The following is a 16351-nucleotide window of genomic DNA, read 5'->3' as shown; positions in this document are numbered from 1 at the left end:
CCTAACACTAAACTTCCATAGCACTTTGTATCTCTCTATAGGGTGAATATTTTACTTTTTCTTTATCAGTCTTTTATGTATCTCTTATCTCTCCTAATAAACTGCCCAAGTCTGGAACCCTAAAACTTTCACCTTTAAATCTGCAAAATGTGCAGTACACATAGTAGGCACTGAATGACTATTTAGTGGATGCATAGACAGATGATTCCTACTTTTGTCATTATTTAAGAGGGGGGTATATTTTGTATTTTTGCCACATTTTTATGTGTTGTGTGATCTCCTCTTTGGTAAATCCATGATTTTCACCAAACTCTGAAGAATGACATTAAAAACATAGACAAGGCTTTTCTTTTACATTGAGAATATTTATAGGCTAAAAATATTCCCATATGTGAACAGAGGAACTTTCTATCAGTTGGTATATGGATTGACTATTTATGAACCACCCCCCCCCCCAAAATTTATATATTGAGGTTCTAACCCCCAAAGTGATGGTATTTGGAAATGAGATCTTTGGGAGGTAATTAGGTTTAGATGAGGTCATGAGGGTGGGGTCCTCATGATGGGATTTGCCCTTCTAGAAGGGCACACAGAGAGAGCTTATTTGAGTTTATTCTCTCTCTCCACACACACTGAGGAAAGGCTGTGTGAGGGTATTGTGAGAAGGCAGCCATCTGTTAGCCAGGAGGAGAGCCCTCACCAAAAACAGAACCCACTGGACCTTTATCTAGGAATTCTAGCCTCCAGAGTACAGAACTGTGCCTTATACTACCATAATTTCATCATTTGACACAACTGCGGTGCAATTATTTATCAGTCATCAAATATTTATCAATAACCTAACAAATGCCAAGTATAGGTGATATAACAGCAACTAACATAAACAGGAGCTAAATTTTAAGAGAGGATATAAGAAAAAAAGCATGTAAACAAGATAATTATAGGAATGGATAAGGTCAGTGAAGCAGTAAGATGGAATAATGTGAAAGTGACTGCAGTTGTGTGGGTCTCTGTTAGCTAGGGTGGTCCAGAGGACCTGAATGATAAGGAGGCAGCCATGCAGAGAGTTGGTGAATGAGCATTTCAAGCAGAAGGAGCAGCAAGTGCAAAGGCCCTGAGATGGGAATGAGTTGGTGTATTCAAGGTACAGAACAAAGGCTGTAGCCTGGAGGCCAAGGGGAGAAAAGAGTAATATATAGAGAGATTGATCGATCGATTGATTGATTGATTGATTGATTTCACAAATATTCACTAAAGGCATACAGAATTTTTCCCACCTGAAGATTACATGTAATCATAAGTGTAGGCAGAGTTGTGAAGCCTCTAGTACAGGATTTGGGTTTTCTTCTGGTTGCAATGATAAGTTTCTGGAGGGTTTTCATTATTGGAAACACACAATCAAGTTTACATTTTGTTCATTTCCCCCCTGCGTCTTTGTGCCAGACCGTGAGGCCCTTCAAGGAATAAACTGTCTTACTTTCAGATCTTCCAGCGTCTGAGCAAAGGGCTTCTTTCTTAACAGGCACTTAATAAACCTTTAATGAAAGAATGAGCCTGTAATGAATGTCTGCCCAGGAACCTAAGAAAACTTCAAAAAGAGGCAAAAAAATTTCCTCAAAAAGCTAGATACAGAATTATCTATATGACCCAGCAATCCCAATCCTAGGTGTATATACAAAACAAATGAAAAACAGATATTCACACATGTATGTGTACACGAATGTTCATAGCAGAATTAGTCATAGTAGCCAAAAGGTGGAGACAACCCAAATGTCCACCAATTGATCAATGGATAAGCAAAATGTGCTATAGCCATGCAATGGAATATTATTCAGCCATAAAAAATAAATGAAGCACTGATATATGATAGAATATGGGTTAACCTCAAAAAAATTATGCTGAGTAAAAGAAACTAGACACCAAAGGTTACATAGGTCACATTCCATTTACATAAAATACCCAGTATAGCTAAGTCTGTAGAGACATAAAGTCAGAAAATGGTTGCCAGAGGCTGAAGAGAGGAGTGAATGGGGAGTGACTGCTTAATGGGTACAAGGTCTGCTTTGAGGGTGGTGAAAATATTTTAGAACTAGACAGAACTGATAGATGGACAACATTGTGAATACACTAAACTCTGCTAAATTGTACATTTTAAATGGTTAATTTAATGTGATGTGAATTTCACCTTTGTAAGAGACAGACAGAAGTGTTCATCGCTGTAAATCAAGGGAGAAGCAGGTATAAGCCCCATATTTAAGATACTTGGCAGATAAAGGGAAGAGAGAAATGGGAGGATAGTTAGAAGGACTAGAGGCTCAAGAGAATGTTTTTTGGGTATCAGGAAGACTTTTGTGTATTTTAAGGCAAAGAGGAAAAGACAGAGCAGGGGAACTGACTCTCTGAGATCTTCCCAGATTTGGGAAGCTAAAGACTCAGGCATGATGCTACAGAAAAAACTTGATCACACACTCTGGTAAAGAGTGTTGCAATTAAGACACTTTAAGGAGAAATGCAATTGGAAAGAGCATTAGAAGTGGTCTAGTCCACATTCCCTATTTACTAATGTCTCAGCCAACTCTCCCTGTTTAAGTGACTTTACCAAGCCCACAGCCAACTCTTCCTGTTTAAGTGAATTTACCAAGCCCACAGCTGCGTAGTAGAAATCAAATCTCCCGACTTACTGGGTATAATAATTATGTTTATTTTTGATTTATTAATTGGGATCATTCACAAAGGCCATTTGCTGTTAAATCTGTTGTTAATCCTTCCGTTTTCAGTTTTTCATTCAACAAGTACATGGTAAGTGCTAAGAATTCAGGAGGCGGGTATATTTGGCTGATGAGTCCCACTTACCTTAATTGTGTCATGTGTGTCACTAACTCCCAAGGCCCGGTAGCCTAATAATATAGCATGCTAGGGATTTACTTATCTTTCTGGATCTGAGCTCTGATAGCAAATGAAGTTTGATCTCTATGTGTGTGGTTATGTGTGTGCCTATGTACGAGAGTTATTTTTTATTAATTTAAATAGGGGATACATTCTTAGAATTCAAAAAGTACAAAAGCTACACAGTGAAAATTCTCTTTTTCTGTGTCTCCCACCTACAGTTCCCTTACCCAATGGCAATCCATGCTTTCCAGTTTTTGTGTGTCCTTCTAGAGATATTTTATGCATATGCAAGTAACTACATATATGCATACACTCCTCTCCAAATTTTTACACAAATAGCACACTATACACCCTGCTCTGCACTTCTTTTTGCATGTTTACATATATTTATGAACCTTCTGGAGCTCTCCTGTTACCTATTTTATTTTCCTGAAATGGTTACAGAAAAGGAATTTCTATGCAGAAAAGTCCTCAATCATTTCTCCAGCATCATAATATCCCATTGTTGGATAAACCATTATTTATTTAACCAGTCTTCTACTGAGAGACATTCAGGTAGTTTCTAGTCTTTTGCTATTACAAAGCTGCAATGCATAGACTTTTACAAGTTTTACAGACTTTTATATATCTGTAGGATAAATTTATAGAACTGGACTAGCTAGCTCAAAGGGTATGTGCATGTAATTTTAATGGATCTTGGAAAATTGCATCCCACAGAGATTGATGCCAATTTCTACTCCCATCAACAATGTCTGAAAAAACTTGTTTTGCCACATCTTCACAAGTACATTGTATTGTCAGTAATTTTGGAATATTGCCAATATATTAAGTATAAAGTGGTGTCTTAGTGAGGATTTAATTTGCATTTCTCTTACTTTGAGTGAGATTGTTTATTTTTATATGTTTAAAAATCACTTTATTTCTTTTCCTATGCTTGTTTTCTTTTAGATTATTGGACTTTTATATGTTGATTTATAGCAGCTTTTTACATATTATAGAAATTAGCAATTTGTGATATGAATTATAAAACTTTGCAGAATGTCATCTCTTTTAACTTTAGGGTGATTTTTGCCATACAGAAATTTGTTTTGTTTTTTGTTTGTTTGTTTTTGTTTTTGTTTTTGTTTTTTTAACTTTTTTATTGAGTTATAGTCATTTTACAATGTTTTGTCAAATTCCAGTGTAGAGCACAATTTTTCAGTTATACATGAATATACATATATTCATTGTCACAATTTTTTTTGCTGTGAGCTACCACAAGGTCTTGTATATATTTCCCTGTGCTATACAGTATAATCTTGTTTATCTATTCTGCATGTGCCTGTCAGTATCTACAAATTTTGAATTCCCAGTCTGTCCCTTCCCACCCTCCTCCCACTTGGCAACCACAAGTTTGTATTCTATCTCTGTGAGTCTGTTTCTGTTTTGTATTTATGTCGGTTTTGGGGTTTTTTTTTTTTTAGATTCCACATATAAGCGATCTCATATAGTATTTTTCTTTCTCTTTCTGGCTTACTTCACTTAGAATGACATTCTCCAGGAACATCCGTGTTGCTGCAAATGGCATTATGTTGTCATTTTTATGGCTGAATAATATTCCATTGTATAAATATATCACATCCTCTTTATCCAGTCGTCTGTCGATGGACATTTAGGTTGTTTCCATGTCTTGGCTATTGTAAATAGTGCTGCTATGAACATTGGGGTGCAGATGTCTTTTTGAAGTAGGGTTCCTTCTTGATATATGCCCAGGAGTGGGATTGCTGGCTCATCTGGTAAGTCTATTTTTAGTTTCTTGAGGAATCTCCATACTGTTTTCCACAGTGGCTGCACCAAACTGCATTCCCACCAGCAGTGTAGGAGGGTTCTCTTTTCTCCACAGCCTCTCCAGCATTTGTCATTTGTGGACTTTTGAATGATGCCCATTCTGACTGGTGTGAGGTGATACCTCATTTGTTTTGTTTTTATTATTATGAAGTTATGAATCCTTATATTATGACTCCTGGGTTTCTCACTTTAATATTTTTTTTAATTCTTTCTTTTTTTTCTAGTAATTTTTTGGTTTTACTTTTACATTTTAAATTTATCTGGAATTTATTTTGGTGCATTATTGGGTGTTGTCCCAACACCACTTTTCCATCACTAAACACAATAAACATGAATATCATTTGTTTTTATTCCTCCAGTGTAAAACTTGGATGAAAATATTGCTTTGAATTTCCAAATGAATCAATATTGATTGAATTCTTACTATGTGCAAGGCATAATTTTGAAATATTTTCTTTCTAATTTCCCTTCAAGAAGAAATGGAGACAGGATTTTAAGGACTAATATCCAAGAAGGTTAAAAAAAAAAATCTTCAACAATACAAGAGTCTCCTTTTATCAGCAGGATCTGTTTATAATCATTCAGTAAGACAATAAGCTAGTTCAAGCTGCAAGCAAAGAAAACACAAATGGTTCTTTCAGGTATGAGTCCTCCTCTATAACCAGGGCAAGGAAATTAAATAGTTGACAGGAGAGATCTTTAAAACCACAGTATCTGTGAACATGAGATGCTGCTATATATAAATAACAACAGTGATGATAGACATTATGTAAACATTCTTGAAGTAGGACTTGTGCCTCAAAATGGACCAGTACTAAGAGATTCTAAAATAAGGCATTGTCTTTTAAGTACACTTTCCTTTAGTATGAGAAAGAACATCACAAAGGCTGTGAACCTCAAATCCTGTACTGAAACAATCCTAGTTACATAAACTACTAACAGGAACTCTATGATTTGTTATCGTTATAGGTGAACTGTTCCTGCAGCCTTTCTTTACTTCAGTCTGGAATCACTAGCTATTTACTCTTTAACCTAATAATTATCATGCTCCTAGCTCAAATGTACTAATTATCTGACTTTGGGAACATCATTAGGATTCATAGCCTAGAAAAGATTCTAATAAAAACCAAGTTGTGCTTTACATTGCACAGATTCATAATGTGCACGTGTGTGATTCATCCACATAGAATGTTAAAGAAATATCTAGGTGGAAGGGATGGGGAACTGGAATAAGAGCCAGGGGGTATAAGTCACAGGCAGGAGAGAGCAAAATGCAAGGAGAAAATACAGGAATACCCACTCTTTTAAAGAACATACAGAAGCTGAGGGTGAACAGGAAGGAGGGGCATTGACAGTTTGATACTGCCCGTCTATAGTGGGTTGAATAGTGTCCCCCCAGTATCATGTCTGCCCAGAATCTCAGGATGTGACCTTTTTTGGAAACAGGGTCTTTTCATCGGTTAAATTAAGATGAAGTTAAACTATATTAGCCTGGGCCCTAAATCCAATGACTAATGTCCTTATAAGAAGAACAGAGAGCATACAGACTCAAAGGAAAGAAGACCATATGAAGACAAAGGCAGATATTAGAGTGATGCTGCTACAAGCCAAGGACTGCCAGGAGCCACCAGAAAGTAGGAAGAGGCAAGGAAAGACCCTCCTCTAGTGGCCTTGCCAGCACCTTGACTTTGAGCTTCTAGCCTCCTGAATTGTGAGAGAATAGATTTCTGTTGTTTTAAGCCACCTAGATTGTGGTAATTTGTTACAACAAGCACACCATCCTATAGGAAACAAACAAACCACTCTACAGGAACTTAATATACCACCCTAAACAAAAGTTTTCTCTCTGTGTACTCCATCTGTCCTTTTTCCAAGTATTCCATAAATGAAAATAGCCTTTTTTTTTTTTTGGTAGGGCTTTTATTGGAAACATTAACACCAGAAGAAAGAATCAAAGCGTAAGTTTAGAGTAGCTGAATTAGTGAAAATGAACAAGAAATTGAGTTATCATGTTTATTCTTGGCTTTAATACATTTTAATTGAGCAAAATACTTAGTATCAGGGACTATTTTAGGAGCATGAGAGACATGACAGACAAAAACCCCTGAGCTCATGCAGCTTACACTCTTCGATGAACACAGATAGGAAATATGAAAAGAAAAATGTGTGATTATATAGTAAGTTATAATGTGATATAAAAAAGTCCAGAAAATCATCTAAATATCATCTAAGTAAGACATGAGTGAGACTCAAAGTAGAATTAATCCTGAAGCAAAATTGCTCTCCATCTTTGAAACCAAAACTTCCATGATTCCAAAATATCCTCTTAAGGTAGACCTTTGAGTTTTCAGGTTTACCAAACCATGTTGTGACTGGATATGTACTAGCTAAAAGGCTCTTAGCAATTTTCTTATCAGTAAAATGCGGAGAATAATACTTGTCTCCTTCATAAAATTGTTATCAAAAAAGATGAGTTAGTATGTGCAAAAGTGCTGTTTATAGTAGAAAATACTATATAAATGTACCTTTAATTATTATTACTGCAACTTTGTAAATAGTAAACCCAAATAGTCACTAGCCCAGACTTCTATTTTTATGAGCCTCTTTCCACCTACAGCAATAATATTAATAAAAAGATATTATTTCTTCTAATTTCCTTACATAAATTATTAACTACCTTGAGAAAATTGGCAAGGCTGACTTATTAATAATAACTTTTCTTAGTCATCAAGTATCTCATTTATTCTGTCATGATTGTCAGTAGGTGTCAGTGAAGACATGGAACTCATTTATTCATTCTTGTAAATATTACTGAATGTCCATGTGCCAGACACCGTTCTTGGTAATTGAGATCCGGTGTTGAAAAGCAACAGAACAGAACAGGGTAAGGTGACAGGGAGTGGCCTCTGAGATAGGTGCTCTCTGAGAAGGTGATATTTGAGATAACACCTAAAGGATAAGAGGAGCATCCCCATGAAGATCTGGGGACAGAGCTTTCCAGGCAAAGGAGAGCACTGAGCAACCAGCATACCAGTCTGGTTGAAGGGTTTCTGGGTCAGAAAGGTGGTCTGGTGACTCCAACTGAGAGAGCCACAGGGAGAAGTGTGCAAGGCCAAATCCTGTAGGGTGCGGCAGACCATGGCAAAGAGGTAGGGGATGTGTCAAAGTGCAATGGAAGTTCTTAGAGGAATTTAAGAGAGGGAGTAGCATTATATGATTTAATTTGTAAAAGATTTCCCTGGCTGCTGTGGGGAAAACTGATCCCAAGATGTGAGTGGAGGCAGGCAGGCCCATTACAATGTTTCTGGGGATAATATGATGGTGGTTTAAACTACAATGGTCTTGAGGTATTGATGTAGATAGACCAGGACACCTCTGAAAAGACAATCAGGAAACCTTGTGGATAGATGGGACGTTGGGGTGAGAGAGAAAAAATGGCTCAGATAAACAGCCTTGACTCTTTTCGTCATAAACAGCCCTGATTAAATTTGTACACCAAATTCTATAAATCATTTTCCAAATATCTCTCCCACATTAGGGTAAATCTGCATTTGCTACTAGGTGAGAGACAAATGTAGTTGAGTTGAATTGTCTTATTTTGGCTGCTCAGAACACCACCTTCTTTGAAAGCACATGGAGAAAGAAATTCCCTATTTCTGTTTTTCTTAGGGCTGTCAATGATTTTGCTTCTATCTAAACCTGCTAAGAAAGGCTAAAAGAATATTGTATGCTGGTTCTAATATAAAATGAGAAATTGTAGATGATTTCATTTTTTTGTATCTGTCATCGGAGGAGTGTGGATATTAATGCCCACTCTACAGAGGTTTTCTGATGGTAAATCAAATAATATGTGGTCTAGCAGGTGGCTAAACTTCAATAAAAGGTAATTATGACAGTGATGATGATCAGTGTCCAACAAGACACAGGTGAGTGAAATTGACCTGATTTCATCACACTTGGAATCATCTAGTTCCATCTAAGTCTCTTCACTACTGAAATCCCTTACCGTAGTAGATCAAGCCTGGGTCCATAAAGGAACATCTGGGGATTTGTGAAACAACACTGGTTCATCCAGAGCACCAGCTCAGACTGACCTGGTAACCTCTTGATGTTATTACATTACTTATTCCTGGTTCTTTTGTGAGGCATAGAAATAATTTTTGAAATAGTAGCAAGAAAAAAAAAGTTCCTGATAAAATAATGAGCCTTCCTTATTTTGAGCTTTCCTTTGATGCTTGCCACCTCCCTCACATTATGACTCTTTGTCCATCATTGAAAAGGCCAGTGTCCTCAATTTGTGCCCAGCTGGAAAGAGAACACTGAGCTGAAAAGTGCAAAGAAGCAAAGAAATCACACAGATAATATTCTCCCTTATGAGACATTACAGCAGTCGTAGCAGAGAGGATGTCTTATGAGCTGATCATCGGTCTCAAATATGGAAAATACTTCCTGGCTTTGGGGCAGTCATTATGCCCATACATTTTAGATGTCACTAACAAAGCAAGTGAAAGGTTTGTCTTATATAAATAACATGTTTAACATAAGGAGAGAAAAGGAAAAGATAAAATGACTACTTGCTAATCCCTCATAAGTACCAAGAGTCCTGCACATTTGATAACAAAGTCACATTCTTGATCTTGATGCATTATTCTTACCCCTCTCCAGTTCATTTTCTTTTTTCATAAAGTCTTTGCTATTTTTTTATGAATTTGATACCTTCTTTTATGTCTCTAAGCACTTGACACATACTTATTTTGCAGCCTCTACCAGATTGTTCTATCACCTGAAGTTCTCAGAGGTCTGAATCTGCTGTTTGCTTTGTCTACTACTCTCACTCATGACTTTCAGTTTTGTAATGTGTGGGCACATCTTTGGCAGGGCTTTCTCTACAAGAATCCTAGATGACCTATATGAAGCTGTGGCCCTCCAGAGTATTTTTGGATTTGCTCCTGCCAAATGCCACAGGATATTACTAACTTGAGACAAAGTTTAGTTCTATTTCTTCAACTTAGGAGCTTCTAAACTTGGTGGGTAGTAAATATAAATCCCCAAACCTGTAAAGCATACTCAAAACTTCTCAGGGGAGAATTTTTTCCTACCCATGGATCAGGAAAAGACAAACATCCTATGACAACAGATGGATTTATTTTCCCTAGGCCATCCTTTTAAGGGTCCCAGTTTTATGTGGAGAATATCAGTTCCACATTCCTAAATTTCATGGGCCTCATCCCCATATGGATGTTAAAACCTAATCCCCGTGGTCACTGAGACTGGACAGTGCCCCTCAAGGCAGATGCACGTCCCATGGCTTATTGTTCTCATTTCAGTCCCTCTTTGTACCTGGAACTTGGGGGGTTTACTTGCAAGCTTAGCCATTTATTTAAAAGAATGTATGTTCTGTTTTATCTGGAACATCTTAACATTTTTGGTGGAAGTGTTTTCGGGTTATCTGTTCCACCATATAGCTGGAAATAAGTAGAACTATCAATTCATTCTTCATGCTGCAGCCAGGGAGAACTTTTCAACATAGAAATATGATTTTTGTTACCAGTCTTGCTTAAAACTGGTATGGCTTCCCAATGATTTTAGGATGGAAACTAAAATTCATAAACTACAAGGCCCTGAATGGGCCTTACCTACTTCCTCATCCTCATATTGTACCATATCCCCACTCATTCCCTGTATTCTGCTTACACCAGGGTTCTTTTCATTCCTATAATATACCTACTCCTTCTTACCATAGCAAGTTTACACATACTATTTCCTCTTCCTGGAACATCCTCATGTTCCTCCAGGTCACTCACCCCTCAGATCTCAACATAAATGTGCAATTGCTGTTGTCTAGTAAATGTCTAGTTGTCTGATACATGCATACATTGTCTCAGATACCCTCTCCTTTATTATAATGATCACAGTTGTCCTTTTATATTTATTTTTGTAATTATTTATTTAATATCTCTCTCACCCACTGGGCTGCAAGTTCTGTGAAGGCAGGTACTATGTCTGTTCTTGTTCACTATTTTTATTAGTAACACTAGCGGCTACCTTCACACAAATGTAGAAGAAACCCTAAAATCTCAATAACTTAACACTATGACATAGTCTTCTCCACCTGGACTCCAGAGACCCAGATCATACCATCATCTTCAACATGTTACCATCAAGGTCACAGTGGAAGGAAAAGAGAACAAAGGAGCATGTGGGAGGCTTTTATGGGCCAGGCCATGCATCACCTCCCCCAACATTCCATTGGACAGAACTCAGTCACAAGCCCTGTTACCAAAAAGCTGGGAAATACAGATTATCTATGTATCTGGGAAGAAGAGGAGAAAATGGTTATCAACAAACACTCAACTCTTTGCCACACCATTGTATTTTCAGCTAAGACTAGTTTCTAGCAAAAGAAAGTTCTCAATAAACACAGACTGAATGAATCTACAAATGGATGAATGAATGGATGGAGAATGGACAGATGATGGAGGGTGGAAGATGGATGAATGGTTTTGTTGTCAATGGATAGCTCATTGATTCAGCTGGTCTCCAAATTCTTTGCATATGGAGACCTTAGCCGTATTGCTCATCATGATAGGGAAGTTTAGGGCACCTTTTAGAAGCTCACATAAGAATAAGTGAGCACCACTACTTGGAAGATTTTGTGGACGAGATGGGCTCCTAGTGGATCTTTAAAGAAAAATATGGGGACAAAGTTGAAAAGCAATTTAAGAAGTGAATTCGTGAAGGCATGGAATGGGTAGGGGGAAAAGTAGAAGAAAAGTTAGTGTGAATATGGTTGAGAGTAACAAAGGAAGAAATCAATGGAGTATGGAGAACCTTACAGGGGTAATGCCTCACCAGGCTAGTGTCATCTGAACACCGTGTTTGCCAAGTCCCCAGACTCCAGCATTTTCTCTTTTGATGTATTATAGCCTTATATCTAGAAATAAGAGTGCCTCTTTAGTGAATAGCACTTTTTCCCCTCCCCACTTAGTGTTTAAAATGAGTAAAATGTGCCCAGAAAGTATGTATCTGAATTGGCCAGAAGTTGGTACTACAAAGACAGTTTGCCCCTGACCATGCAGAATGGTAAACCACGCTAGTTCCAGCCCCAGCTGTCAGGCCAGGATTTCGCCCTAGCCCTTCTCCAATCAATACATAGAACTGCCTGGTGCCATCGGGAGGGAGCTGTATTTTTAAAAAATAAATGAAGTAGGACAGCCAAAATCTTTCCATTCTTTATACATTCTCCTCTGCTTTCTGCCCAGGGATGGGGACCCCCTGAGGGCTGCAGATGATGGTGCCACCCTCCCTTGACCTGAGACGAGACCAGGGCTACAAAAGTAAGCAGCCCTACATTACAGGCTTCTGAGATGCACTGTCAGAGTTAGTGACAGGGGAGCCGCTCTACCTCTGGGGCTACAGCGGTGCAGTGAGCTTTAGTGGATCAATACTTTAGTCTTGTCATGCTAATTGCTCATTGGTTGACATTCATGATCCTTCCTTGCTCCCTCCCTATGTAAACTCTTTACAGCTGGAACAGCGAGATGCAAAATCCTGAGCCTTCAAAGCCAGCTCCTGCAGAAGAGAAAGGGCCTGGCAGCTGAGGTATGGTGCTCCCCCATTTTTGCCCCCCCCTTAAAAAAAAAGCTTCATGTGTGTCTGCATGTGGTGTGTGCTAGGGAGACGCACGAAGAAATGCCTGGGTAACACTCCTGCAATACTTATATGGTATTACCTTCTCAGAACAAAACAATTTCTCCTCTCTTTCCACTCCTCTTCCACCCCCCGACCCCTCAAGAACTCAGAAAAATAGAAAAATACCCACCCTTTCTATGAGTTTGGTTTCAGTCCTTCTTCTGTTTTGGTAAATGGGTCTCCTTCCATCAGCTCACAATGAACATGTACCTGCACTGTCCTCTTTGCTCCCTGATAGGGCATGTCAGAGCAAGCTGCCGTGTGTGTATGTGTGTGTGTGTGTGTGTGTGTGCGCGCGCGCGCGTGTCTGTGTGCATGTGTGTGTGATCACGCCTACCATATTGGCTTCCTGTCCCTGGAACATCAGCTTTTCTAGTTGGCTGCGCCTGTCCCCACAACCACTGTTGCCACTGAGATCACACCAACTCCTATCCTGTAAGCTTCGGGCCTGTGCTATGCAGGGTTTTGTTAAGCTGTTTAGTATTAATTGATTTTTTTTCCATTTTTTTCTTTCTTTCCCTGGGCGGGTCAATAGCTGGATGCTTCAGGAGCAGAGGATCTATCAACTGCAGACCAAGCATAGGGAGACGCAGGCAGACCTGGAACAGAAACCCAGCCAGCTCCAGCCGCTCCGAAAGAACTTGGTAGCCAGACATTCGGCAGCAGGAAGCACGCCACGGGCCACGAGGCAGGAAATGACCCAATCCTTGAGGTCTGGTAAGTTTCCTCACTTTTTAGAAAGTGAGGCAAATGATAACCAAGTCTGTCTTTCTTTACTTGAGAGAGTCAGCAGCATTTCTGCTGATTTCAGTTAATGAGCTAAAGATCAAAACCGGGATGCCCCCAGCAGATCTGGGCAGACCAAGGGGTTGTGAGGGAAGAATGGGAGTTTGCGGGATAGATGAAGGCTAACCAAACTCCGCTCCTAAGGTGAGCCACTGCAGCCAAGCAGATGTCCTGAGTATCGATCCCTGCATCCTGTTATTGATTTCCTCTTGGGGCCAAGAATGGGGTGGACCTACAGAGGACTAGAGGAGAACCGACACCCTCCCAGAGGGCCATGCAGCCCTAATCGGTGATAACAGTGTTAAGTGGTCAGCCTGGAGATGAGGTTTGCTCAGATCTATTGATCTGCACTCCCCTGAGACATAAATCCTTCTGAATTTGCTTCCATGGATATAAATATTTATAATTAAAATAGCCTAGGAGCCTCTTACAGGCACAGGGAGAGTGGCCCATTCCAGGGTAGGATTTGATATCAGTCTCTTCCCTCTCCCTACTCCATGTGCTTTTCCCACTCTCCTGCATCTCTATGCATCTCATTCTCTATTTTGAACCCTGTTTTGCTCACCCTCTGAGTGACAGTCACAATGTCTCAGACTATCAGAAGCCAGGAAAAATCCATTCTTTCTGAATGCAGCCTCCAGCTGAGGAACGAGTGCCGCTCTCCCCCGTCAAGGCGACAGTTTTATGTGCATTCAGGAACCTGGACTCAGAAGGAATGGGCTATTTGTGGGGTGGGGGTGGTGTTGGGAAGACTTCTTTAGTTGTTGCTTTGTTCTTGCTTTCACTGGGGCATCAGATTGGTTCTAGTAACAAACAGCTTTATGGCACAAATGTGTTAACCAATGCCAAGACCCTGTGCTGCCTCGCTTGCAGTGTTAAATCTAGGAGGACAATTTGAAGGGCCCCATACTCTTATTTCTCAGTACCTTATAAATTTAAGCTCACATGAAGTGAACAGAGCATCTCTTACCAGAGAGAATGGGAAAAGAAAGGATGCTGAGGACTTATTTGGGAGCAAAACCTTTAAAGCCAGCCAGCAAGAACAAGACCGTTGACCAAAGCTTTGTCCGCTGCAAGAACAGATAGCCTTAGAGGGGACTGGAACCATTCGGATTTAATTTTCAGAAATTTGGGTGGTAGGGACAACAGTCTTTGAAATCATTTGCTGTGGTCCCTAAACATCTGCTTTGGTGTCCAGGATACAATCTTTTCAGTTTTTGGAACTTCTGACTTCTTCTATCAGGTGTCTTCCTTGCTTCAGTGCTTAAATCTTGAACTGTGTGTCTTTGTGTTTCTGCCCTCAGCAGATTTCATTAATTTGTAATTGATGCCTACAAAATTGTTTAAGGACTTCTGGATCTTATGCTTGTCGAGGGTGTGTGTTAGTGGGTGTGTATGCACTGTCTAAGATGTGGGGAGAATTCATTGGGTTTTGCTTCTCCTCATTTTAGAATGTTCAGTCACTCTGGTCCACTCGTGTGAGTTAATAAACATATATCTGTGTGTCTCTGTGCAGGTATCTGTACTGGGGAAGCAATGAATGTAAGCAGGTTAGAGCAATCCCCCACATTTCTCCATCATTTGCATTAACTGTGTCTTTCCCAGATGCATATTAAGCTTTCCTGTTTTTTTTTTCTTTTTATTCAGAGGTGGTAGTTTCAGAACTCAATTCTAGCTCATTTGTCTCCTTTAGCAAATGATTGAGGGTTAAGGATTATTCCAATTGGCAGTCAAGGGTCAGTGTTTTGGACTCCATTTGGCTCAATAATTTATATAGAATAAAAGTCTAATAGGTATAATCACAGTAGCCTTGGCTTAAGAATGTTTCTAAGCATACTTGAGGTTGAAAAACACTTCAAGCTAAAAATGGAAGACTGTTCTGGTTAGTAGCTTGTATGCTTCTGTGGTAATGGAGAGAATTGGAATGTAGTTCTCTTTGTTTGATTTATATGGCAACACCCAGAATGTGAAAGGTGTATTTTACTGTAGAAATAAACTTTCAACATTGACCTAGAGAATACAAGACTCAGGCTGGTACTTAAACCCTTCTCTGCTAGGTTATAATGAAAAGCATAATTAAAAAGAGTGGATTTTTTTTAGAAAAAAAAAACCCTGAGATTGGTGTCTTTCTCTCATTGTTTGCAATATTTGTCAACATGTACTTGCGTGATTTCTCTGAAGAACAAGCTTATTTGGAGAAAGTGATCTAAATTTTAGAATTGAATGCACTCCACTAATTAAATGTGCTTTCTTGTGATCTTAGTGCCACTAAATCTAAATAGCACATACATAAATTCATTGCTGTCTTGTGCTACTGTTCCTACAGGTCATATTTGAAAGCTTGTTGCCACCCACAGGGAAATGATTTTATTATGGAATAGCCTAGTGGCTTAGGTAACAAGCTTCAAAGTCTTCAGTCCTGTAGGAATTTAACCTCTAAGTTATAGATATATTCATATGCTTTATTTTCATTTTATGTTTTATACATAATGATACATTTTTCAATCTCATTTTCCTAATAGGTTTTACATTCAATATATTTTATAATGTAAGTATAGAAATATTCCACTATTGTTCCTATATTTATAACATAAAATATGATATTGCTTTTCACTGTTAGTTCTGTGAAATAATATATGTATTATATTTCAAGCCTTTCTAAGCATCTTGACATACTCATTTGATCCTTAGAGCAAACTTATGAGACAAGTTAGAGCAAGAGTCATTATTTCATTTTGCCGATAATAAACATGCACAATGTGACACAGGTATTAGTGCCAGACTTGGCCGGGACCTGAGGCTGTGGACTCCTTTGGAAAGTGCTCTTTCCAAAGCTGCCTGTTGCTGCCTGTTAATATCTGATACAATTTTAGCATATCCTGTATTTCCAGCACCTGTTACAACCACTAACATGCATATAAGGCAAATGTTAGTTGATCTTAATTGATCATTAGCATTCTACTCATGCAAAGAAGTATTTCAGGAATCTTTGTATGGCATTTATCACACCACAACTAGCTGCAGAATCTAATGTCATGACAGACCTTCTTTGTTATGCTCGGAAACTCTGTGAGTTATTAATATGCCTAATCAATAGGTTTGCTCCCCAGAAACATGTCCCTACGAAAACATAGTGTATATATATTATTCACTATAT

The 16351-nt window shown here is 38.8% G+C and overlaps 1 protein-coding gene across 1 annotated transcript in view; it reads left to right on the top strand.

Moving 5' to 3' along the window:
• The window catches only part of PMFBP1 (polyamine modulated factor 1 binding protein 1), a 172282-nt gene that overhangs the window by 17140 nt on the left and 138791 nt on the right, over positions 1 to 16351 (top strand). Inside the window, exons 2-3 of the mRNA XM_031458165.2 lie at positions 12245 to 12318; positions 12944 to 13125. The gene's annotated coding sequence lies outside the window, so the exon portion shown is untranslated. The remainder of the gene's footprint in view (positions 1 to 12244; positions 12319 to 12943; positions 13126 to 16351) is intronic.

This window comes from Camelus dromedarius, chromosome 9, assembly GCF_036321535.1.
Source record: "Camelus dromedarius isolate mCamDro1 chromosome 9, mCamDro1.pat, whole genome shotgun sequence".
Classification (NCBI taxonomy): Eukaryota; Metazoa; Chordata; class Mammalia; order Artiodactyla; family Camelidae; genus Camelus; species Camelus dromedarius.
The sequence above is the reverse complement of the archived record's forward strand: the minus strand, read 5'-3'. Positions and strand labels throughout refer to the sequence as shown.